The sequence below is a fragment of the Ambystoma mexicanum genome, chromosome 9 (genome assembly GCF_040938575.1).
Source record: "Ambystoma mexicanum isolate Mex_15411 chromosome 9, UKY_AmexF1_1, whole genome shotgun sequence".
NCBI classification, from domain to species: Eukaryota; Metazoa; Chordata; class Amphibia; order Caudata; family Ambystomatidae; genus Ambystoma; species Ambystoma mexicanum.
This window is the reverse complement of record NC_090931.1, coordinates 1,527,927,254-1,527,953,073: the sequence shown is the minus strand read 5'-3', so window position 1 is coordinate 1,527,953,073 and position 25,820 is coordinate 1,527,927,254. Positions and strand designations below refer to the sequence as shown.

At 50.0% G+C, this 25,820-nt stretch overlaps 1 protein-coding gene across 1 annotated transcript in view; it reads left to right on the top strand.

Annotated features, from left to right (window-relative positions):
- LOC138489431 (zinc finger protein 850-like) overlaps positions 1-25,820 on the top strand; it is a 316,591-nt gene that overhangs the window by 240,758 nt on the left and 50,013 nt on the right. The gene's annotated exons all lie outside the window — the stretch shown is intronic.

Sequence of the window (25,820 nt, the reverse complement as noted above, 5' to 3'; positions counted from 1 at the left end):
CTGGGTTCGCTTCCTTTTTCCCCTGAACCAGAACCCATGCAAATCGGTGTGGTCAGAGGCCGTTTGTCCTCGGCTGAAAGAGAGAACCGTAGGAAGAACAATCTTTGTATGTACTGTGGTTCCGAGGAACACCTCCTAGCTAGTTGCCCTAAGAAACCTACCAAGAAATGCCAGAGCCCGGCAATAGTTGGAGTCCCTTTGCCGGGTTTGGTTTCAGACTCCCTGGTCTCGTCTTCATCAATTGAAGTGGCAGCCTTGTTGTCATTTGCTTCCAACACCAAGCGGGTTGATGCTGTCTTAGATTCTGGAGGTACCAAGAACTATATAGATCAGCAACATGTTAAATCCTTGGCAATTCCTTTTCTCTGCTGGAGTCAGGTATATACCATACATCTGCATCTAAAGCTCTACAGGAGTCAGGTCTATACAATATACACCTGCATCTGAAGCTCTGCTGGAGTCAGGTATACACCATATACACCTGCATCTGAGGCACTGCTGGAGTCAGGTCTATTCCATATACACCTGCATCTGAGGCTCTGCTGGAGTCAGGTCTATAGCATATATGCCTGCATCTGAAGCTCTTCAGGAGTCAAGTCTATACCATATACACCTACATCTGAAGCTCTGCTGGAGTCAGGTCTATAGCATATATGCCTGCATCTGAAGCTCTTCAGGAGTCAAGTCTATACCATATATACCTGCATCTGAAGTTCTGCTGGAGTCAGGTCTATACCATATACGCCTGCATCTGAAGCTCTGCTGGAGTCAGGTCTATACCATATACACCTGCATCTGAACCTCTGCTGGAGTCAGGCCTATACCATATACGCCTGCATCTGAAACTCTGCTGGGGTCAAGTCTATACCATACACACCTGCAGCTGAGGCTCTGCTGGAGTCAGGTCTATGCCATATATACCTGCAGCTGAAGCTCTGCTGGAGTCAGGTCTATACCATATACACCTGCATCTGAAGCTCTGCTGGAGTCAGGTCTATGCCATATACACCTGCATCTGAAGCTCTGCTGGAGTCAGGTCTATACCATATACACCTGCATCTAAAGCTCTACAGGAGTCAGGTCTATACAATATACACCTGCATCTGAAGCTCTGCTGGGGTCAGGTCTATACCATATACACCTGCATCTGACGCTCTGCTGGAGTCAGGTCTATACCATATACACCTGCATCTGAAGCTCTGCTGGAGTCAGGTCTATACCATATACACCTGCATCTGAGGCTCTGCTGGAGTCAGGTCTATACCATATACTCCTGCATCTGAGGCTCTGCTGGAGTCAGGTCTTTACCATATACACCTGCACCTGAAGCTCTGCCGGAATCAGATCTATACCATATACACCTGCATCTGAAGCTCTGCTGGAGTCTTTACCATATACACCTGCACCTGAAGCTCTGCTGGAGTCAGGTCTATACCATATACTCCTGCATCTGAGGCTCTGCTGGACTCAGGTCTATACCATATACTCCTGCATCTGAAGCTCTGCTGGAGTCAGGTCTATACCATATACACCTGCATCTGAGGCTCTGCTGGAGTCAGGTCTTTACCATATGCACCTGCACCTGAAGCTCTGCTGGAGTCAGGACTTTACCATATACACCTGCACCTGAAGCTCTGCTGGAGTCAAGTCTATACCATATACACCTTCATCTGAAGCTCTGCAGGAGTCAGGTCTATTCCATACACACCTGCATCTGAGGCTCTGCTGGAGTCAGGTCTATACCATATACACCTGCATCTGAAGCTCTGCTGGAGTCAGGTCTATACCATATACACCTGCACCTGAAGCTCTGCTGGAGTCAGGTCTATTCCATATACACCTGCATCTGAAGCTCTGCTGGAGTCAGATCTATACCATATACACCTGCATCTGAAGCTCTGCTGGAGTCAGATCTATACCATATACACCTGCATCTGCAGCTCTGCTGGAGTCAGGTATATACCATATACACCTGCATGTGAAGCTCTGCTGGAGTCAGGTCTATACTATATACACCTGCATCTGAAGCTCTACTGGAGTCAGGTCTATTCCATATACACCTGCATGGGAGGATCAGCTGGAGTCAGGTCTATTCCACATACACCTGCATCTGAAGCTCTGCTGGAGTCAGGTCTATACCATACACACCTGCATCTGAGGATCTGCTGGAGTCAGGTCTATACCATATACACCTGCATCTGAGGCTCTGCTGGAGTCAGGTCTATTCCATATACACCTGCATGGGAGGATCAGCTGGAGTCAGGTCTATTCCACATACACCTGCATCTGAAGCTCTGCTGGACCAGGTCTATACCATACACACCTGCATCTGAGGATCTGCTGGAGTCAGGTCTATACCATATACACCTGCATCTGAGGCTCTGCTGGAGTCAGGTCTATACCATATACACCTGCATCTGAAGCTCTGCTGGAGTCAGGTATATACCATATACACCTGCATCTGAGGCTCTGCTTGAGTCAGGTCTATACTATATACATCTGCATCTGACGCTCTGCTTGAGTCAGGTCTATACCATATACACCTGCATCTGAAGCTCTGCTGGAGTCAGGTCTATACCATGTACACCTGCATCTGAGGCACTGCTGGCGTCAGGTCTATACCATATACACTTGCATCTGAAGCTCTGCTGGAGTCAGGTCTATACTATATATTCCTGCTTCTGTAGCTCTGCTGGAGTCAGGTCTATACCATACACACCTGCATCTGAGGATCTGCTGGAGTCAGGTCTATACCATATACACCTGCATCTGAGGCTCTACTGTAGTCAAGGCTATACCATATACATCTGCATCTGAGGCTCAGCTAGAGTCAGGTCTATACCATATACACCTGCATCTGACGCTCTGCTGGAGTCAGGTCTATACCATATACACCTGCATCTGAGGCACTGCTGGAGTCAGGTCTATACCATATACACCTGCATCTGAAGCTCTGCTTGAGTCAGGTCTGAACCACATACACCTGCATCTGAAGCTCTGCTGGAGTCAGGTCTATACCATATACACCTGCATCTGAAGCTTTGCTGGAGTCAGGTATATACCATATATACCTGCATCTGAAGCTCTGCTGGAGTCAGGTCTATACCATATACACTTGCATCTGAAGCTCTGCTGGAGTCAGGTCTATACCATACACACCTGCATCTGAAGCTCTGCTGGAGTCAGGTCTATACCATATATACCTGCATCTGAAGCTCTGCTGGAGTCAGGTCTATACCATATACACTTGCTTCTGAAGCTCTGCTGGAGTCAGGTCTATACCATACACACCTGCATCTGAGGATCTGCTGGAGTCAGGTCTATACCATATACACCTGCATCTGAAGCTCTGCTGGAGTCAGGTCTATACCATATATACCTGCATCTGAAGCTCTGCTGGGGTCAAGTCTATACCATATACACCTGCATCTGAAGCTCTGCTGGAGTCAGGTCTAGGCACATGGCCATCACAGGGCCTGTATCTATCTGGCCAGATGTCACTAAGTGTGCTTGAAATTAGGGTCCAGTGGCAGTAATAGCACGATAAAAAGTGAATAATAATTAGTGGGCAGTATTGTTGATCACATGGTTACAGGTTAATAATGGTCAATTTTAATGGTTATAGGACAGTAAAAAGAATAATAATGAAGGTTTGTAGACTGAGGAAGGGGTTATTATTACAGGATAATGACCCGCCCCCAAGTTATTGCCAAGGTGACATTGGGGCTATATATTGAGTTAGGAATATTATCCCAAGCGATAATCATCCCTGCCCAGATGTATACGTTTATTAGAACATGGAATAATGAACGAGGAGTAGTAAAACCATCAGCAGTAGTAACAGAGTGGTACAAACTGCATAACAACTAGTGGCCACTGGAAGTGTAAATTAACACAAAGCTTAATTTAATTTAATTAACACAAAGGTTTAGCGTAAAGGGAGTGTGTGCGCAGCCGACTCAGGACTTCTCGTACATGAGTGACATGCTCTTGGTGTGATTGAGAAAATACCAAAATATCATCCAGATATACCACCACGTAGTTATCTATGATGTCGTGGAATATTTCATTCATAAACCTCTGGAAGGTTGCGAGTGCGTTACATAGCCCAAAGGGCATGACGGTATATTCGAAGAGGCCGTATTTGGTACAAAAAGCTGTTTTCCATTCATCCCCTTTTTGGATGCGTATGAGATTATACGCTCCTCGCAGATCGAGCTTGGTAAAAATAGTGGCATGTGTGAGACGATCTAGCAGTGGAGTGATAAGGGGTATGGGGTATCTATTCTTGATCGTGATGTTGTTCAAACGGCGATAATCAATGCAGGGGCGAAGATCGCCTTCCCTCTTGGGTACAAAGAAAATAGGACTGGCTGCAGGAGACTGTGAGGGTCTGATGTGGCCTAAACGTAAAGAATGTTGTATGTACTCTTTAAGAATCAGGTCTTCAGATGCTGAAAGGGAGTAGATGCGCCCGTGGGGCACGGGGGCCCCTGGTTCCAGATCTATCGGACAATCAAAGGGACGATGCGGGGGTAAGTGTTCAGATGATTTTTTATCAAACACTTCCAAGAAGTCATGATATTCTGAGGGTATCTGGGCCGAAACCAGACCTACCACATGCCTAGGAGGGTCAACCTCCATCTTTGATTCTTGTAACGACAAATGAGCTAATGCCCCGAGCGCTTGTGCTGGTGTCGTTGCCTGCTCTGGGGATAACAAACAATGTTCCTGACAGTACAAGGATTCAAAAGAAATGGAGCCCAAGGACCAATTAATGAGCGGGTTATGTGTGCGTAACCAGGGGATACCAAGGATAATACCGTATTGAGGGGTAGTTATCAAGTCAAAACTAAGGGTTTCCTGGTGTGTGTCCTGCAGTATGAGAGTTACTGGTGCCGTCTGTTGCCTGATAGGGCCCGAAATCAACAGAGAACCATCTACCGCTTGTACAGGTTCTGGGTGCTTTTTATTTTGTAAAGGGAGATTTAGGGACGCGGCCAAAGCACTGTCAACGTAATTACCTGTTGCCCCTGAATTGATGACCAAGTGTACCTGGTGTTTAACGTTGTCAGAGGAAAACAAAAGTGCCGGAAGAAACAAGGGCCGGGTTGAATCCGACAATGAAGGGGGTACGTACGATTGTACTGGTAGGCTCGTCCACGCCCCCTTATCTAAGGACGAGCCTTCGGAAAACCCGTTGTCTTTTGTTTGGGTCTTCGGGGACATTCCTTGACAAAATTACCTGACACTCCGCAGTTAAAACAAGCATTAGCCTGTCTGCGTCGTTCTCTCTCTAAGGGTGATATGGGACTGCGTATTCCCCCTATTTGCATGGGTTCGCTAGTTTGTTCTGTAGAGTTCGAGCTTAGGGAAAATACCGGATTCGTTCTCTTTGTTTCAGTGTTTCTTTCATTGAACCGGGCATCAACTTGTAAGACCAAGTCAACCAATTCAGGGTATTGAGTAGGTAAGGTAGGTATGCCGGACAGGGCGTCCTTCAAACGTTCACTGAGACCTTTGTAGAACACAACTGCCTTTTTTTCTTCTGGCCAGGCAGTTTCGACAGACAGTTGGTTAAAGCGTGTTATGTATTCTATTAATGTTGTTTTTCCTTGGGTCAAATCTAGGATTTCTAGGTCCCGTGTTTGCGCTTTATGTCGTGTGTCAAAAACCTTAGTCATTTCTGCCACCAGCCTATCAAAATCATACAAAACGGGACTATTATTCTTCAACAGGGGATTCGCCCACGTAGCGGCAATGCCGCTTAAACGAGACAAAGTGAAGGCCGCCTTAGTAGTCGAATCAGGGAAGGCCTGTGGCCGACATAAAAAATGTAGCTTACACTGATTCAGGAAAGTGCGAAATTTACGTGGATCACCCTGGAATTTCTCGGGGGCCGCCAAGGGAAATGGGGTGGGGACATAGACTGGGGCTGGTGCCACTGCCCCTACAGGTGGTGCAGCCTGTTCGGGTACATCTCCAAACTCCTCATCTGGTGGTAAGGCGTGTCTTTCACTTTGTAAGGCATCTAACCGCTGATGAATAGCCGTGTTAGCGGCTGTCATGTCGGCCCTTAAAACAGTGATTGCTTGTACAAGCGCAGCCACCGGATCCCCGGCGGATGTATCCATAATCCAGTGGTAAAAGGCTTCTCAGTCTGTCAAATCCTGAGGGCCACGTGGATTAGTATACCTCTGTCCCCAAGCACCAGTCAGAGAGGGGCAAAGTACTCGCTGACTGGTTATTGGAGCCACAGGTGGGGGGTAAACCGGAAACTCCAGGTCCCGGGTGGCTGCAAAGAAAATATCAGGTTAGCTAATGGCTACACGGTATTCACAACAAGCATAAACAAATAATAAGAAAGACCTACCCTGGAGGTGAATGATGAGTGACTTGAACCTAAGTGAATTTTCCCCCAAGGGTCAGATGAGTAGTGCAGAGGGGATAACGGGACCACGGGATCTGAAGGGAGAAGAGAGGGTTTGATTGTAGGTGCACAGTTCTTGACAGAGTTCCAAGAGTTCAAACAAAAGGTAGCTGAAGGTTTATCAAGCGCCAAATCCAAAGGTCAATCCATAAACAATCCAAGAAAACAGTTCAAAGTTCAGATAATCCAGTTATACAGGTCAGAAGAAATCCAAGCATCAAAATTTGAGGGCAATCCAGAAGAAAAACGAAGTCCAAAATCCAAGAAATTCGATAAGCATGAAGTTCAAAACGCAGGATATCGCTAAACGCCGAGAGATCAGCTGAGAAGCAATGTGTGCAAAGGCCAAGCCCCTTTTATTGCAGTCTTCCTGATTCGTTGGCCAATCGGGGACGATTTCCTGGTCACGTGATCTTTCACTTGGTCACGTGATCCACTAGTTCATTTGGTGCCTGTTTCCTGGAAGCCATGTCACATGACCCCTTCTTCGTGACGATCCGCGTCGAGCGGAGGACCGCAGCATGGAGTGGTGATCTCCTCCGCGCCTGCAGTCTCCAAGGCAATCCCCACTGCAGGCGTGGAAATCGACGCCAGGGATGCCTCAGAGTGCAGCGTCCCACTAACGATCGAGCAGAGGTGATCGCGGGAGGGGTCCATGTTTCTCTCTGCCGCCTGCATATCACCCCGTCGTGATTGGGTGAGTCTGAAAGCATGACACCGGGGCCAGGGGGAAGAACAACTTTAGGAGGGGCCTTGGGGGGGAGTGCTGTCATGATGCCTACCCCCGGGCATCAGGACCAAGGCCCTCAGCTCCGGGAGCAGACATCCAGACATTTGTTTAGACCTCAGCAGCCCCGGCTAGGGGCTGTCTGGGTTCAGTCCTGGCGCCTTAGGCGCCAGGCTCATCATAGAAATCATTCCTGGCACCATAGGCGCCAGGCTCATAGACTTTACTTACCTGATGCAGACCATGCTGCAAAAGAATCCAAGCCTACATGAGGCCTGGATGGGACTATTTTGTTACAGGGACTATTTTTTACTCGGGCGTGGCTCTAGGGAACTTCTTACCTGGAACTACTTTGGAGGCTATTTGAACCACACCCGAACAGCAGCACATGCTTCGCGTTATTCTGCATCCAGCAGTGTGACGCTCACCGTGCCTGCAGCCAGCATCGAGTCTTCTGCCACGCCCGCGTGCCTGCAGCCATCATCCAGTCTTCTGCAACGCCCGCCTCGAATCCGGAGCTCCTAGAATAAAGAAGAAGAAAAGGACAAGGTTAGAAAACAAACTTATTTCAAATTCCTCACCTAATTCCGGAACCATTTCATCTCCGAACCTGGAAAGTACATCAGTCCTGCACGCGTCGCTTCGCCAGCTCCAGCACGGCCACATACTCACCAGTTCTCACAGCATCTTTCGATCTGGCACTGTCTCCATCATTTCTTCGCCGTAATCCGGCACCTAGGGGACACAAGAAAAAACAAGGTGAGCCAAGGGAATCAACAAATACAACCTCTTACCACCATAGACTTACCTGATTTACCGCTGGCGGTATTTATTCCATAACTCTCCACATTTTCATATGCCGCATCGGTAAAGAGGGAGAAAATGCAATAGTTACAATAGTTACCGGACAGCGTTGGGTAACACAGACTCTTACCTGAACGCCAGCAGCAGCTACGAGACCTTCTTCTCATGAACTCAGTTGCAACTTAAGGAAGGAAGGGGACAAGAGTGAACATCGGGCACATTGAACTCTTTGAACTTGATACTTACCAATCCCGCCAGGGACTTCAGAGTCAATACTTACCGGAACTCTCCCAACGCCTTCAAACCAGTGAAGTAACTGCTATCTACGCGCCCCTGCAAGACACGCAGGATGGCGAGCTCATCTTTTACAAACATAAGGTGAGGTTACTAAGGGGATATCGGGTTTGATTAGTGGGGGAGAGCGAGAACAGTTGGGAGGCCATCACTAAAACCCACAGGTGGTTAATCCCTGTCTCCACTTGCAGGAAAATACTTCTTCGGGTCCAGGAGACAAGACTAGGCGGGCCAGTCCAGTCATCTCTGCACTACGCATCACGTTGAAGGAGACCGCAGCTGTCCGGGTCCGATCGACACCCCTGTGGGGTCCAGGTGAGCGTAACAGTATGTCTCGTCTGCCTGGTCCACCTGTAGGTTCTCTACTGCCCTGATGAACCCAGCATTGTTTGCGGGCCTGGGGTTGCTGGCGGGCTTGGTGTACTCTCGTTCCGGGTATGATCTTGGGTTGAAAGGTCTCGGCACCTCGAATCTTCTCGGAGTTGCTTGTTGGTTGGGTGGCCGGTATGCTGGTAGTGGGGGTGTCTTTTCCCGGCACATGCTCTGAAAGTGGTTTTCTTGGCCACACCTCATGCACATTTGTCCTATTGCGGGGCATTGGCCCTTGTGTGGGAATTCAAACCCTCACCGGTAGCATTGTCTTTCTGGTGGCGGGCGTCTTGCATTGTTCCATTGGTCTTGTCTGTATGTTTTAGTGTACTGGCGGCTTGCTTGACTGGTGGTGATGGCCGCGATAGAGTCTATCTTTTTCGGGTTCTCTATGTGGGCAGCTTGGACGTCCACTCTTTACTACACTCTGGCCAATTCAGCTATTTCCCTCAAAAGTAGCGGTTTTTACAGCAAGTGTTTGCGGAATATTGATTACAAGCATCCTTCTATGACTCTCAGGCGCATGGCTTCGTCATCATTAAAGTTGGCGAAGTCACAATATGCGATTTTCCTCTGGAGGCATAGTATGAACTGTCCGACTGTTTCTTGGGGCATCTGGGTGCACTGATTGAAGATATAGCGTTCGTAGTCTCTGTTCGGGACTACTACTAGACAGCTGTTGATAGCTTCAATGAGTTTCGGGTACGTCGTCCTTTCTGCTTGCGGGATGACCTTGATGACGCTCTTAATGTCTTTCCCGACCAAGTTTGTGAAGATGTCTAGTTTGTTGGGTGCGTCCTGGTTTCCTACTGTCCTCATGAATTCTTTGAACTCGTCCACCCATTCTTGCCATCTCTGGCCTTGATTGTCCTGTGGTTCTAGTGCGAACGGGTTCGGGCGGCGAAGGAACGATACAGGGTTGGTAGGTGTTAACCCTGGTGTTGCGGGCGCTGTGGTGTCCACTGCTGCATCTCCTGACTGTGACATGTCGACTGGATGTGGTCGTGATTGTTGCAAAGACTGGCGCGTGCCTTTGTACCCTCGTGTTCAAGTAGCTTGTAATAACAACTGGTGTTTGTTTTGTGTCCTCGTTTGCTAGTGGCTTATGATTATGACCGATGCTTGCTTTGTGTCTCTCCTCGCTTTCTAGTGGCTTATGACTGTGACTGATGCTTGCTTGGTGTCTTTCCTCGCTTTCTAGTGGCTTATGACTATAACTGATGCTTGCTTTGTGTCTTTCCTCGCTTTCTAGTGGCTTATGACTGTGGCTGATGCTTGCTTGGTGTATTTCCTCGCTTTCTAGTGGCTTATGACTATGACTGATGCTTGCTTTGTGTCTTTCCTCGCTTTGTAGCGGCTTATGACTATGACTGATGCTTGCTTTGTGTCTTGTGACTTTGGTTATAGTATCACTGTTATGCCGCCCCTTTACTGAGCCAGGCCCTCTGCTCTCCCTACTTGAGTGCTTGATGTGGACTTTCCAGCCTGCTCCGCTCCGTTTTATATATTTTTTTCATTTGCGCGTGTGTCCAGGGGTTTCTTCGGGTGCAGTCTGCATCTCCTTGTACCTTAATGGGCGACGCGCGCCTGGATTCCTTGCCGCGTGTTCAGACGCGTCTGGTGTCCTGTTCTGTACGGTTCTGCCGCTCTCTGGCCGTCTCGCTAGGTCGCCACTCCTTGGCCCCTCCCACGCTGCAGGCCTCCTTCGTGTCACGGCTCCGGGTCCCTCTCTGACTCGAGCTGTATACCGCTGCGCCGGGTCCCTCTTTGACTCCGGTTGTATGCTGTGGTTGTCCTCCTGCGCCACGGGTCTTCCCGCCGTTGGCGCCGAATCCCTCTGCGACTCCTGATGCTCTTCGTATTTCTCATCCTGCGCCACACTTCTGCTGGACGCTTGAGGCGCCGGGTCCCTCCTCGACTCTGGCTGCTGCGCCCAGCTCACGACCAGCTCTTTTCTGGTGGGGGCCGCCAGACCTCTTCACCGCCGTCACCGTCTTTCTCCTGCAGCGTTGATTCCCTCTGCGACTCTGCTGCGTACCACGGTTCTTCTCTTTCTCAAGGCGGTTGTTGCGGGCCTGGGTGGGCCAAAAATAAATCACAGACCCAAGTCACGTCTTCTCTCAACATTTATTAAACTCTACCTGACGTCCCCAACTTTCCCGCTTCCCCTCCTCCTCCCGCCCGCCCCTCTCCCTCTTGATAATGGCCTTACTCGTTGTGGGCCTTTGTCTGGGTGGGCCGGCTTCCGGCTCACCGTGCGAGCTTTGAACTCCTTGCACAGCAGTTGCTAGGCAACCAAGATAAACAAATATTACGGGAGCAGGGCAGCGGCCATCTTAGGGATCTGGGACATCAGCTACGGCTCTACGTGGTGGTTGAGGGCTGATGGGTGCTTCATTCCATGCTGGGCTCGGGTGTAGGAGATTAGGAGCAACGATGGATCATGCCACAGAAGGCAGATCGCAGAAAATAAGCTCTGTGGTCGGGAGCGCATATGCAGAGCTGCTGGGCTGAAGTCCAGCTGCCCCTGCAGCACCCGATCTCCATCGGCAGCGCAGTGCCGCTGGATGATGCAGGGCTCCTGCCCTGGGTTGCTGAATCTGATATGCTGGTTGCCCCAGGTAGATCCCATTGCAGTAGTCTATAGATACCATGATCGATGAGGGGATCAAATTCACCCGACAATCCACTTTCTTTACCACTTCCTTTTTACACAATCTGCCAGCAAGAAGGGACACATTGTCCTTATTAATTTAAGTTTTGCAAAACCGGTATTGCAGACTGCAGTAATCTGTGCCTCTCTTGAACTGGATGGAAGAAGCTTCATACCCAAGCTGAGTTGCTGGGGGCCGGGCAGGGGTCCATGGTGGGGGTACCCGGCTAAGCGCCCAGTTTGGGGAGGGAGTGGGGTCCCAAGGAGTCTGGCCAGTATTCAGCACCCCAACTGGCTTCCATTGTCAAAGAGACAGTTACCAGAATTTCTGTTTTGATCCCATTTAACTTTAACCAATTGTTTGACACCCAGCTCCTATTGCTGATAAACAATCTTGAAGTTTGTGTGGTGTCTCCGCTGTATGTGAATCAAAGGTCTGTACTTAAGAACCAGATGTTAAGAAATGACCACTATACTGTGAGAGTGGCCTAAGTGATCACCAGCCTATGAGGTCACATTAGGTTTCCCCTGAGCTCATTAGGGGCTCAATAAGGAAAGGGGGCGGAACATTATATGTTACACTGACCTGGCGTGGCAGATCCTGTTACATAGCAAGCATATCGTGCATGTAAGATTTCAATAACTTCAAACACATTAAAAAAAGTGAAATAACAGCTGCCGAATTATTGTAGGATATTATACAATAAATTACTAGGAACATTTGAATATTGACAAAGACGTTTCCTGGGGCAAAGAACTGGCATTTGAGCTCATTTGCAAACCTGCAGACACACAATGCTGCACTGAAGGTGACGTTATAGCGGAAACAAGTTCCAAAGCATGCGGGCCTTTGTGTAGCACTGACACCGTCTCTGCGCATGCGCCGGTGACTAGTGCCTCGGATTCTGTTCTACGCAGCCGCAGGACATCACTGGTGACGCGCCTCTCCTGTTCTGCGCAGCCGCAGTGCAGTGCATAGAACCGCGGATCACTTAAGGGACGGGGGTTTACTGTTCCGGGATCTTTCGCTTTTCCCCCTTGTTCAGAATCATCAGTAGAGAACATTCACCCCAAGATCACCGCGGAGAGATCCACTAAAGATCACTGCAGAGAGACCCAGCAGAGATCACTGCAGAGAGACCCACCAGAGGTCACTGGGGGAAATGCCTGGACAGGGCCCAGATGAGGTGAGTGGCCCCTGGTGAGGTGTTCTGGGGTCAAGGGTCATTGCTGCCACCTGGACCCATCGCATGGACCCCTTGCAGCCATGCCTGGGCTTTTAGCCGTCACCGCATTGGATGCTGGGAGTTTTATTTTCACGTGTCCCCTTCCGATTGCCTCTGCAAGGGCTAAACATCTAATCCCAACATGCAGTGCAGGGCTGTCTAGAGAAATCAGTTATGAGAGCCCAGATAGCGAGGCACTTTACAGTGGTGGATAGGGAATAGAGAACAAGAAATGTCTCCCACTCACATGTCCAATTACTCGCAACTCCTTTTTACCACTTCAGACAGAATTCGGTATCTCTGTTGCCTTTGATGTTGTTGATAACCCCTCTCCTACACACTCTCTGTCCCCACCTTCCTTAAACTGTCACTCACACGCCTCGGGCGGCCCACACGCATGCATGCACACACGCACCCACCCACACAGAGCGGCGCGGGACGCGAGGCTGCCTGTTCTGCGTCCCGGCGGCAACTTCCCGCACGGACGCCGTTTATTCAACCGTGCATGCGCGGGCCCAACCGAGGCTCGCGCATGCGCCATGCTAAACTGGGACATCACATCCCTTCTTTTTTTTTAACAACAAAACAGCATAACATTATGGTGTAGCACCAAACATAACTGGTAAAACATGAACAGGGTCCCACCCATCACTATTGACGGTGCATTGCGATCTCGGCTCAGTCTCCTGAGTCCAGGACATAGTCCTTGAGATGAGCAGGCAGTCTCCGGCCACTGCGCATGGGATACCTTGCAGTGACCGTTGGTGTTCCAGGGGCCCTGTCCCCAGAAGGGGCGACGGCACTTGTGGGATCATCAGTCGGACCCTCTGGGACTGCCTCCTAGCTAGGCCCATCCTCCTGACCCACGGTCTCTGTTGCCGTGTCCACTTTTTTGAAAAAGGATCTGTTGCGGGTGACTGTGCCGCTTTCCCAGGCTGCCGTCACCATGGTCCCTTTCACATGGGTGACTTTCCACGGGCGGGGTTCATATGGTAAAGATAGCTTGCCCACAGGGTGTCGGTTCCGAAGGAGCACGGACTCCCCCACGCACACTTCCTTGTCTTGCAGACCTCGTCTCTCGCTTTCCTTCTGATTGCGCGTGGCGCGCTCTTCTCGAACCTTCTCATTGTCTATGACACCTGGACTCCTCCCCTCAATTTCCGGTAGCATTCCCCGAGGGCAGCGCCCAAACAGCGCCTCTGCAGGGGCAACCCCCGTGGACTGGTGGAGCGTGGTCCGGTACTCTCGCAAAAATTCCACGAGCTTCGTCGGAAGGTCGTCACCCCCATTGGCGGAAATCCCGAGTACTTTGTTTAAAGTACGCATCAGCCTTTCGGCCTCTCCGTTGGCGCGGGGCCATAGCGGGGATACCTTGCGGTGATGTATCCCCCTTTCCCAGAGATATTGGGCAAACTGGCTGCCGGTAAATGGCGGTCCATTATCAGAGCAAAGTATCTCCGGAAAGCCATGTGTTGCGAACATCTTGTCCAGGGCTCTCGTGGTAAACTCAGTCGCCGTCGACTCCACCACATCCACCTCCGGGTACCTAGACCATTGATCCACGGCCACCAGGAAATACATGCCACGACCAGTCGAGACAAAATCCACGTGGACAGTTCCCGACGGCTTCCCACTTCGCTCCATCGAGCTTATCGGTGGGGCTTTGTCTCCTGGGGTCGCCGCCTGACATGCCAGGCACCTTCTCACGAAACTGTCGACCACCCCCTCCAAATCCGGAAACCACACCTTGGGCCGTAGTCTCGCTTTGGTCTTGACAACCCCTTGATGCCCGATGTGCGCCAGCTCCAACACACGCATCCTTAAGGCCTGTGGGATCACGATTTGCCCCCCTCTGAGGATCAGTCCATCATCCGAAATAGAGAGCTCATCCCTGACCCTCCAGAGTGCCTGAAGATCCCTTTGGGCCTCCGGCTGACGTCGGGAGTTGTTGCGCAGCACCTCTCTCCAATCTCCACTCCTTACTGCTGCTTTGATTATGCCGAAGATCTCATTCTTGGAGGACTCAGTCGCAATAGCTAGCCTCGTCAGCGCCACTGGTAGCGCCCCATCTATCACATGACAGAGCAGCCCTTGGCAGTCCAACACACCGCCGTCCTTGTCGATGTTCTCTGAATTCGGGTGACGTGAGAGATAGTCCGCCGGGTTGTTGGTGCCCGGTCTATATATCAGTCGAACCCCATATTCCATCAGGGCCAGCATCCACCTCTCAATCCTGGGTGGTGGCTTCGAAGACACACCCGCCAGGATGGGCAGCAGCGGCTTGTGGTCTGTCACCACTACCACGGGCTTGCCCAGGATGTAGAGGCAAAAATGGTGACAGCCCCACAGGATGGCCAGTGCCTCCCTCTCAATTTGTGAATATCGCCTCTCGGTGTTGGAGAGAGCCTTGCTCGCATACGCGATGGGCCGCATGTCCCCTCTTTCATCTGGCTGCAAGAGTGCTGCCCCAACACCCATGGGACTGGCATCGACCACAATCTCCGATTCCACGCCAGGGTTAAAGTACGCCATAGTGTCCCCATCCGACAGGGCATTTTTGAGGGCCTGGAACGCCTCCTGTTCTCTGCTTTCCAACTTCCACACAGCATCATTCCTGGTCAATGCCCTTAGGGGCTCAGACAAGGAAGCCAAACCCTTGATGAAGCGCCCACAGTAATTCACCATCCCCAGGAAGCTCCTTACCTCCGTGGGGGACGATGGTGCCGCTGCTTCACGAATGTCTCTGATCTTTGCCGGGTCAGGTGACACACCCGCTGCGTGAAAAATGAATCCGAAAACCCAATCCGGTCTTTAAAGAATTCACATTTTTGACGGTGCAGGGTAAGACCCAGATCGTTCAGCCTTTTCAGCGTGTTCTCGAGCCTCTTCATGTGCTCTGCTTCCGAGTCGGCGAATACCAAAATGTCATCACTCATGTTCAAAACGCCTTTTAGTCCTGCAAGCGCCCCTCTTATGGTGTTCTGGAATACTTCGGCAGCTGATGAAATGCCTAAACTCAGGCGCTTAAATTGGTAAAGACCTTCATGTGTCGTGAAAGTCGTGATGAATCTAGAGTCAGGGTGGAGCTCCAGCTGGTGATAGCCCGCTCGTAGATCCAACTTCGAGAAGACTTTCACCCCCTGCAACTCCCCTATGATATCATCGAGGGTCGGCGTTAGGTGTCTTTCCCTCTTAATTGCGGCATTAGGGAGGCGCATGTCTACACAAATTCTCACCGCCCCCGGCTGTTTTGGCTTGGGTGCGACCACTATGGGTGAAACCCAGGGCGTCGACCCTTCCACCCTCTCGATAATATCCATGCTGATAAGCGAGCGAAGCTCCTCCTCCACCTTTTCACGAAGATGGAATGGGATCCGCCTATGCTTGAGGGCCGTTGGCCTGATCGTGTTGTCAATGTGGAAACACACCGGGGGTGCCTTCAGCTTCCTGACCCCTTCAAAAATACCTGCAAACCTGTCCAGCAGCGTTTCGATGTCCACTTGATAGACCTCCATTGCAAAGTGAACCAGGCTCAGGGCTTCGGATGCCGCACAGCTGAGTAGAGAATGGGGACTCACATCTGTGATGAAGAATCAGGCCTTTATGGTTTTCCCGCCCCTGGACACAGGCGCTACGAACACGCCCCTGATAGGAAGCGGAGTGTCCCCGCCAAACGTGAAGATCTTTGCAGTTGAAACGTCTAGCGCAGGAGGCCCCGGGATCCGCTGGTAATGATCCGAGGCAAGCACACAGACTGAGGCCCCTGTGTCGATGAGTACTTGTGTCGGCACTCCCTGAATGTCCACAACACATTTGGGCTGCCTCTTACTCCTTGCCCCTGAGGCGATGCTCGAGATGAAGAAAACTTCTTCCTCCTCCTCCTCCTCTTCCTCTTCAGCTAACTGCAGTCTCTGCATTTCTTGCTCCAAGGCCGCAATGCTCCTCTGCCTCCTCGAACCACCACCCCGTGCCCTGGCCGGGCCCCTCTGCACCAACACCGGAGCAGGGGCGCGACACATCCGGGCGTAGTGTCCGGGTCCATTGCATCGGCCACATGACCTCGACTTGGCCGGACACTCCTCGGAGTGGGGCAAGTCATATCCGCAGTATTGGCAGATAGTCAGACCCCGTTGGAGGGCGAGTCTCTTGTTTTCTCTGCCCCCACTTGTCTTTCGACGTAGCCCATTTCCTGACAGCAAACGCATCCTCAGATGTCCCCGGACGCACTGCTGCGTCCATTTTAGCGCCTCTCGACTCCGCCAGTTCGTACCTTCTGCCACTGTCCAGGATTTGCTGCAGGGTCCAGCCTGGTTCCCTCAACACTTGCCTCTGTAACTTGCCAGATGTATACCCTTGGAGAACTTGATTCCTTATCATAGATTCATCATTGTCCCATCGACAAGTGGTCATCAATCACAGTCGAGCACAAAACTGATCAAGTGACTCCTCTTCCTGCTGTTTCTCCCCACACAAGAGAAATCTCTCATAATCCACATTGGAGAGCGGTATAAAGTAGTTTTCCAAAGCAGTCTTGACTGCAGCATAGGTGACTACCTGCAGGTTAAGGGACTCATATATGCGTATGACCTCCAAACCCGCCAAATACAACAGGGTGGCCCTCTTCGCATCATCATCGGTTATCCCGGTCGCTGTAAAGTACATATCAAGTTTTTTTTATCCATAGCAACCATCTTGGGCCCAATTTCGAAGGGGGACCTGACACATCAAACTCTTGCATCGGCAGTAAAGACCCCTGTTGTGTTTTCACCACCACTGCCGTAGCTTCCGCCTCCCTGTCGCTTCCTGCCATGTTTACAGGTCGCACAGGCACCTCCTTGTGGCTTAGAGACCGCAAAACTGACTTGGGTGGGCAGTGCACGTACCTCCAATTACTGTCCGGTGGCAAACAGCGTGTCCTTGCTCCCTTTCTGGCGCTTAGTGTCTGTCAGAAGTGGGCCGTCCTCTGGGTGTTGAAGACAGTCAAAAGTTCCCAAAAATTGTTTATGAGGTGGTAGAAGCAGTGCACGAGCACCTTTTCAGGCCGCTACTGCTGTATACCAGCTGCTAGAACATCAACGGAATGCTCCCGCTGGGTCCGTGACTCACCAGGTCGTAACGTTGCTGATGGTCAACATGCCGTGTGCATTGAGCGAACGCTCCGGTGGCGTCCCGCCTTGTCGCCAGTTGTTACGTGGCCACCCGTGCCTCGGGCGGCCCACACCCATGCATGCACACACGCACTCACACAGAGAGGCACGGGACGCGAGGCTGCCTGTTCCGCGTCCCGGCAGCAACTGCCCGCACGGACGCCGTTTATTCAACCGTGCATGCGCGGGCCCAACCGAGGCTCGCGCATGCGCCATGCTAAACTGGGACATCACACACACCAGCCTCCCACACACCCTCTCTCTCTCTAACCTTCCGATGCTGATAATCACCCACTCCCACCACAGCCTCCTACACACCCTCTCCCCAACCTTCCGATGCTGTCAATCACAAACCCTCCCTCCTACATACCCTCTCCCCACCTTCCTTAAACTGTCTGTCTCCCACACCGGCCTCCCACACACCCTCTCCCCAACCTTCCGATGCTGTCAATCACAAACCCTCCCTCCACACTCCTACATACCCTCTCCCCACCTTCCTTAAACTGTCTCCCACACCAGCCTCCCACACACCCTCTCTCCCCAACCTTCCGATGCTGTCAATCACCCACTCTCCCGCCACAGCCTCCTACATGCCCTCTCTCCCCAGCTTCCTTAAACTGTCAATCACACACACCCTTCCACCCCAGCCTCCTACACACCCTCTCTCTACCCCAACCTTCCGATGCTGTCAATCACTGCAGCCACCTACACACCCTCTCCCTCCAACCTTCCGATGCTGTCAATCACCCACTCTCCCACCACAGCCTCCTACATGCCCTCCCCAGCTTCCTTAAACTGTGAATCACACCCCCTTCCACCCCAGCCTCTACACTCCCACTGTCCCTAACCTTTTGATGCTGTCAATCACACACCCTCCCCCCACACTACATACCCTCCCCCACCTTCCTTAAACTGTCAATCTCCCACACACCCTCTCCACAACCTTCTGATGCTGTCAATCACAAACCCTCCCTCCACACTCCTACATGCCCCCTCTCCCCACCTTCTTTAAACTTTCAGTCTCCCACACCAGCTTCCCACACACCTTCTCTCCCCAAACTTCTGCTGTAGTCAATCACTACATCCTCCCACACCAGCCTTTTGCACACATTCTCGGGCCTCCCACCTGCAAACCCCTTCTAACATTGCCCCCCCCCCCCTTTGCCCATGACTGGGTCTCCTACTAGCTCTTGGACTGGAACTTCTCCAGCTCATAGAACACCAGCACCTCCACCCCAAGCCCTCTCTCAGTGGGGATTCCCATTGATGTGTTCCAGGAAGGACCCTAACCAGGACATTTACTTTGCTCCTGACCCATACCAGCCCCCTCAAGACCCAGACTGGGACCCCGCTGATGATCAAGGCACTTGGCACACTACCCCAACCCAAGACCCGGACAACATCTTTTTGGACACTCCTCGTGTTGCTCAACCCAGGGATTTGTCACCTATTGATGACCAGATGCTTTTTAATGACCTTCTCAAGAAGGCGGCTGACCATGTCAAGATCACCCCACAGGAAGCCGTCCCTGACTCCGACTTCATGGAGGACATTCTTAAAGAGAATCGCCCGGCCAGCCAATCTATTTCACTCCTAAATTCAGTGAAGAAACACATGGCCCCTTCCTTGCTGTTGCCATCACTCACTCGGGCAGTCGACCCCTGAGTAGAAAAGAAGTTCTGTCTGGCACCCCGCTGACCTCTGTACATCAGAGGCCACGCAGCCCTGGGCTCCCTGGTTGTGACTACCACCAGGAAACATGTTGAGAGTGCCACTATTCTCATCAGAGTCTTCTCCGGGCAAGGATTGCAAAAAACTGTACGCTCTTAGCAAACGTGTCACCACCTCTGCTGCGTTTTGTACCCAGATCGTAAATAACGCCACGCTCCTTGCAAGCTATGGTGATGTGGACTCGTACAGGAGGGCCTCAAGAGCGTCCCATGACCGACTCGCTCCCAACTCCTAGCGGTGGTCGCTGAAGATCGGCAAGTAATGCAGAATATCCTAAAAAAACACCTTGGATTCGGTTGAAACAGCAGGACGCATCCTCGCACAAGGGACTCTACTAAAGCGCCACGCCTGGCTGAAGAATTCGGATTTCAAGCCAGAAACAGAGGCTTCCCTCAACAATAAGACCGTGGAAGACTCTATTCTTTTTGGTAAATTGGTCGATGTGTCCCTGGAAACCGCTAAAAAAGAGACCCAGACTCTCAACTCCCTTAATGTTAGTTCTGCCAAACCTTGTCCAGCGAGTGGCATTCAATATCCGTCAGTGCTTTCGCAGCAGTCCTTCTCCTGTTCTTCCCAGGGGCAGTACGGGTCAGGTGGAGCACCTTGGTTTTCCAGTCAGGGTACCTCCAGTGGCTTCTTTGGATGTGGGAAGGGTAGAGGGAGAAACTCTGCAGCCAGAGGTGCCCCTACCAGCAAATGACTCTGCAGTACGGGACCCCTCACATGTTTCCCCTGTTCGGGGACTTCTAACATCTTTTACCAATGCATGGGACCGGATCACTTCAGATCAGTGGGTACTCCAGACAGTCGCCCACGGGTACTGCATAGAATTCCTGCACCTACCCTGCTGCCATCAACCCAGGGGCAGACAACTGTCAACAGAGCGTCTGCAGATCGTGTTGGAAGAGGTCCAGATCCTTCTGGACAAAGGGGTGATTGAGGTTTTCCCTCATCGTCAGGTAAACAAGGGTATTTATTCAATATACTTCCTTGTACCCGAATAGGACCTAACAATGCACCCTGTTTTAGACCTGTGTCCCACAAACAAGTTGTCAAACCTCAAATACTTGCATATTTCAATGTTGCCAGTGCACACAAAGTACCTCAGGTTCAAGATCGAGAACACTCCCTATCAGTTAAGTTGCTGCCCTTTGGCATTGCCTCAACCCAGAGGGTGTTCATGAAGGCTCTAGCGGTAGCAGCTGCTCACTTGCACCAGCAGCCCATCCCAGTGTATCCTTATCTTGATGACTGGCTCATAACCAGAGACTTATACGGAATGTCTGGCGAACACCCAAAGGACAATACATCTCCTTTTCAATCTGGGTTTCTGAATCAACGAGAATAAAAATCAAGTCTGGTCCCCAGTCAAGTCAAACAGTGTCTGGAGGCCCTAATTCGGACAGAAGACTGCCTCGTCTTCCCCTCTTTTGAGAGGGTTTAAAACATGCTGGTCCAGATCCCTCACTATGTATCCAGTTGCCAGATAACAGTATGCAAAGCCATGCAGCTATTAGTGATGATGGCATCCTGCATCTTCCTGGTTCCACTCGCCCGTCTGCATATGCGCCTCATGCAGAAGTGGCTCTCAAGCCAATGGTGTCAGGCAAGAGGTCCGTGGAACGCTGTAGTGGTTGTCTTGACAGCCCTCGCTCAGTCTCTGCAGTGCTGGTCAAAGGAAAACCTAAAGGTGAAGTCCTTTAACATTCTCGCAGTAGAAGCCAATCTGAAAACGGACGCATCTCTGTCAGGATGGGGGATCACACCTCCTAGAACAGACAGCGCACGGCATGTGGTCTCTATCAGTTACCTCCAAACACATCAATCTGTTGGAACTACTAGCAGAGTTCAAAGCACTGAAAGCATTCCAAACACTTTCACTGTGGAGGACAGTTCAGTCCACACAGACAGCACCATTGCCATGTACTTTCTGTACAAGCATGGAGGTACTACCTGTCCAGCTCTATCCAAACTGTCACAACATTTGGAAGTGAGCACTCAGACACAACATGTTCCTACTATCGCAACATGTTTCAGGGGAACGCAATCCTCGGGCAGACGTGCTCAGCAGACACTTGCACCTACCCATAGAACACGAGTTGTGCTTGCACAAACATATTCCACTCAACGTCTTTGAGAATGAGTTCATCCAGACATCGACTTGTTCGCAACTTTGGAGAACGCCCAATGCCCAGATTACGCCTCCAGGTACTCTCAGAATCGATGCAAAAGGAACAGTCTCTGGATAACATGGTCTTGGACTGGGAATGGAGGGTTCATTCCTCTGTCGCTCTTTGTCTTGGTGCTTGTTTGTGGGCCCACCACGGCTGCAGCGAGGTTTCACCACCAGATAAGACGGGAAGAAGGGATCAATTTCCTGGATTCGTCATGCTGGCTACTGGATCCAATCATTCAAGTTGCTGAGTACCTCTGTGATGAGGTGTCTCGCACCTGATGGTTGCTACTGTGGAGATGTGGAGTAAGGTGTTGGACAAAGAGTTGTCATACTTCAAGTTTAGTGTATTATTATTTTTTTTATTTGAATTTAATTGTTATATTAACAATTTTTACAAAAAGTTCACAATGTCAAGTTTCTTGGTTAGCGGTAGTGTTTTTCCTTTGTCCTTTTATTTTGACGTGTTGAGCCCTGCTGGTCAAGTGTCTATTAAGCCTTGTTCTTGGTTAACGAGAACTACAGATTATTGCCAGTTTCTTGCTCTAGTCCGATACTCTGTAAGATCTTAGCCGTAGCTATGAGCAGGGATGTCTTGTCCCTGTTGATCATTCTGAACCACCAGGCCTCCTCCTCCAGAATATATGCTGCCTCCAAATGTTGTTTCAAATAAGTGTCTCGTGGCTTTGCTGTTCCAGGGCATGACAGTAAGAGATGTCATCTTGTTTCTATCTGGGTCTTATCTTCACCATAACAAGAAGAGTTAGAGGAGGATTTACCCCCGAATTGCTAGAATCCCATTTGTTTTTAGGACGTTCAGCCGATCTTTAAGGAATGTGGAACGCAGTGTTCTGTCAGGAAATTTATCGGTGATCTTTTTTTGTGTGTTTGGAGGCAGGTGTGCAGTTAATCTGTTTTTTGAAGCTGTTTCCAGAGATTGTATCCAATCCCAGGTTTTAAGTCTATCCTTGACTTTATATGGGTTATGATCCAATTCCTCCTCTGAGCTTCCAATGGCAGATAGTAAAGTCAAGCTTTTATTAACCCAGTCTGTCAGTGTTCTGTTTCTGCCTCCCTCTATTTCCTTATTGATGGTTTCGAGTATTTTTGGGTACGGAATTTGCTGGATCTTCCTGGAAAAAAAATCAGAGTGTTTCTGTCAATAGCTGTTTTTTAATGATGACAAGCTTAGTTCTCTTCTAATTGAGGCAATTGGTGTGGAGGATGGCAATTTCAGAATTTTTGCACCAGAATAGGCCTTCCAGTTTGTTCCACATCCCCACCGGAATTTGTGGCATCGCTTCCGTTCAATATGGTCGGAATGACTTTAGCTTTATAGAAGTTGAGTACTGGGAGCAGAGCAAACTGCCCACATTTTCTATCGAGTGCCATGGTTTGTGAGGCTAGTGTGTTGATCTTGGCATAAAGAAAATTCTGCATCAGCTTTTCCACTGGACTCTTGTTGATTGTCACTCCTAAATATTTAAAATTTGGTACTGTCTCCAATTGCTCGGCTTCAAGGTACCAGTGTAGCATTTCCAAATTGTTCTTTTTTATGTATAACAAGAGGGTAGGCATTGAAGGGCTCTTGCTGTGTGGTCCAAAAGGATGATGTTGTCTGAAAGAGAAGAGCCGTGTTATCTTTTTCCTCTCCTACAGTTGGCGTAAAAGGTCTGGTGTTTTCCAGGTCTACGATGTCAACCATTTAGGCATTGTAAAGAGTGGGAGCCCGGGGGCAACCCTGCTTAACACCTGCTGTGGTGTTTATCAAGTTTGAGAGTTGACCTGCTCCGTTAAGTCTCACTCGCATGGAGGTTCCAGTGTAAAGCGATTTGACAGGCTCCAGGAGTGAGGTGTAACAGTTCCAGGATGTTAGTTTTGACCACAGTTTCTCTCATTTTACCCTGTCCAACGCCCCTCCAGCACTCTGGCCTTCAAGATGCTCATTAGCATGATGTTCGCTGTTGTGCCCAAGATTATAACGAATCCTGACTGTTATGGGTCAGCGCAACCAGCCGTTTTGACCCAATCTGAAAATGTGTCAAGAAGTAGGTATCCCAACAACTTACCGACGATGTCGAGCAGGGCAATAGGGTGATAGTTTTTGGGATCGCTTTTCCCTCCTTTTTTTAAGATGGGGACGATGTTGGCTGTTTTCCACGAGTCAGGTATGGTTTTCAGGGCTATACATTTACGATGATTTCATGGATCAGGTTGGCCCATTCTTCCTAGTATGCTTTTAATTTGATGTTCTTTATCCTATCTGGGCCTGGTGCTCTCGATCTGTTCAGGTTTTTGATTTTCTTCAGGATCGCGTCTTTATCATGTTCCAAGTCCCAGGAACTTTGAGTTTTTGATCTGTACTTGCTGCTTCAGATGTTTGATGGAAAAGCTCTCTGAAGTGGGTCGTCCAGACTTCCTCACTCACACAATTTTGTAAAGAGTTGTCTGTGGAGGATGACATGGCTTTTAATAGCGACCAAAAGTCTTTGGACTTTCTATTGCAGAGAGCGCGCAGCATGGTCTCCGAGTCATTTTGACAGAATACTCGCCATAAGCTTACTTGACAGTTTTTGTAGGTGCTTGTGGCTTTTGTTGCTAATGATTGGTTTCTTGCCGACGGATATTTTTGCCGCGCTTTCTGGCCTGTCTCATGGGTTTTCTCCTCTCCCTTAACTCCGAATTATAGACCTGTAGATGTTGTTGTGAAAGTTGTTTCAGCGTCTTTCTTGGGTGTAGATACAGGATGAGGAGTGAGCGATAATCCAGTTCTGGTGAGGGTTGGTATCTCGTCCTGTGATCGGAACGGATCGTTTCTTTCATCAATTTTATCCATGATCCGTGGGTAGAACTCTCTATTGGAGTCTTCATTGGTTGAAGTGTGACCTTTGAAGAAAGCCAATAGGCTGTTAGGATGTTATGGTCACCTTGTGACGTTTTGACCACATCAATGAGAGATCATTGGGAAAAGATCCTTTGAAACATATATGTGATCTTTGTAACTCCCCAGGCCATCTCTTTCCCAGGTGGAAACTGCTGGTATGTTCTTTGGCGTCAATGAATGGAGGTTGTGGAGGTCTCTTGATTCCAATAGGTCGGCCCAAGCGATGCCCCGTTTTTTTGATTCAGAGTTATGCCAGTTGCTTGTGGTGCTAGCAGCTGTGTGCCTACTGTTCGTGTCCACCCCCATGTTGGGGCAGGTGGCGTTGAGGTCCCCGCATATAATTATATGACTTAAGTTATTTGATGCAGTTGCTTCTTCGATGACGGAATCTGTGGTGATTATGAAGGTCCCGGGTGCTTGGACCTTAGGGTTCCAATAAATATTCATCACCAGGAGTAATTCATTTTCGAATGTTGAGGTTTTTGTTGCAGAGTGGGTCCAAGAGATCAATACCATTTGTATAGAGGTGGTTAGGGAGAGTTATCGTACCATGCGTAGGGGGCTGCCAGAATCTACTGCCACTAGAAGGCCTGAAGTAGGTCGGCCTTTGATGCCCCTGGAAGCTGCCAATAAACTGATTTCATACCCATGCAGGCTTGGAGTGGTCATCAACCAAGTTTCCTGCAGGCACAGCAGATCGAAAGCTCCCAGGTTAGTTTCTCCACCCATAGTGAGATGAGTGTAGCCTCTTCTATTCCATGACCCAAGGATTGCGTTTTTGATCGAAGATTTATCCAATTTGGCCTCCAAGGGAGTAGGTGTAAAGGTTTTGTTTGGTTGCTATTTACGCGGTTTCCGTGTGAGGGCGCCTGGAATCCATGCCCATCTCTTCAATTCCTCGTCAGAGTTTTTAGTTGTGCTCTGGCAGGAGATGCATAGAATTCACTCGGCTTGTCATGACTGAGCGTAAATCTAAGATCCGGTAAGGGTCCGTGAGGCTTACGTTCCATATCTCTGTAGTTAGCCTTGTTTGGAGACTATATTGTTGCTCTATTGACTTGTTTCATTGTGTGGTCCATAAGACTGGTTATATACATCTCTTGTTTAGTTTTGTGGTCCGGCTAACCCAGTTTTTACTTCATGCGCTGTTCTACTGTACTGACGTTGCAAGGGTGTGTTCTTTTGACAAGTTGCTTGTTGATGGACTCTCGAGGTCGAGACGACCCGGGTTCTATGGCTTCCGGAGCGGTGTCATTGAATAGGTGATCTGCCCTTTTCCCATTTTAAGAGACTCAGGATGTCGATTTCTCTCTCTACTGCAGTGGTTTCTCTGAGGTCGTAGCCCAACCTTTTGAAGTTTTTCAGCAGCTTTGAGTAGCATA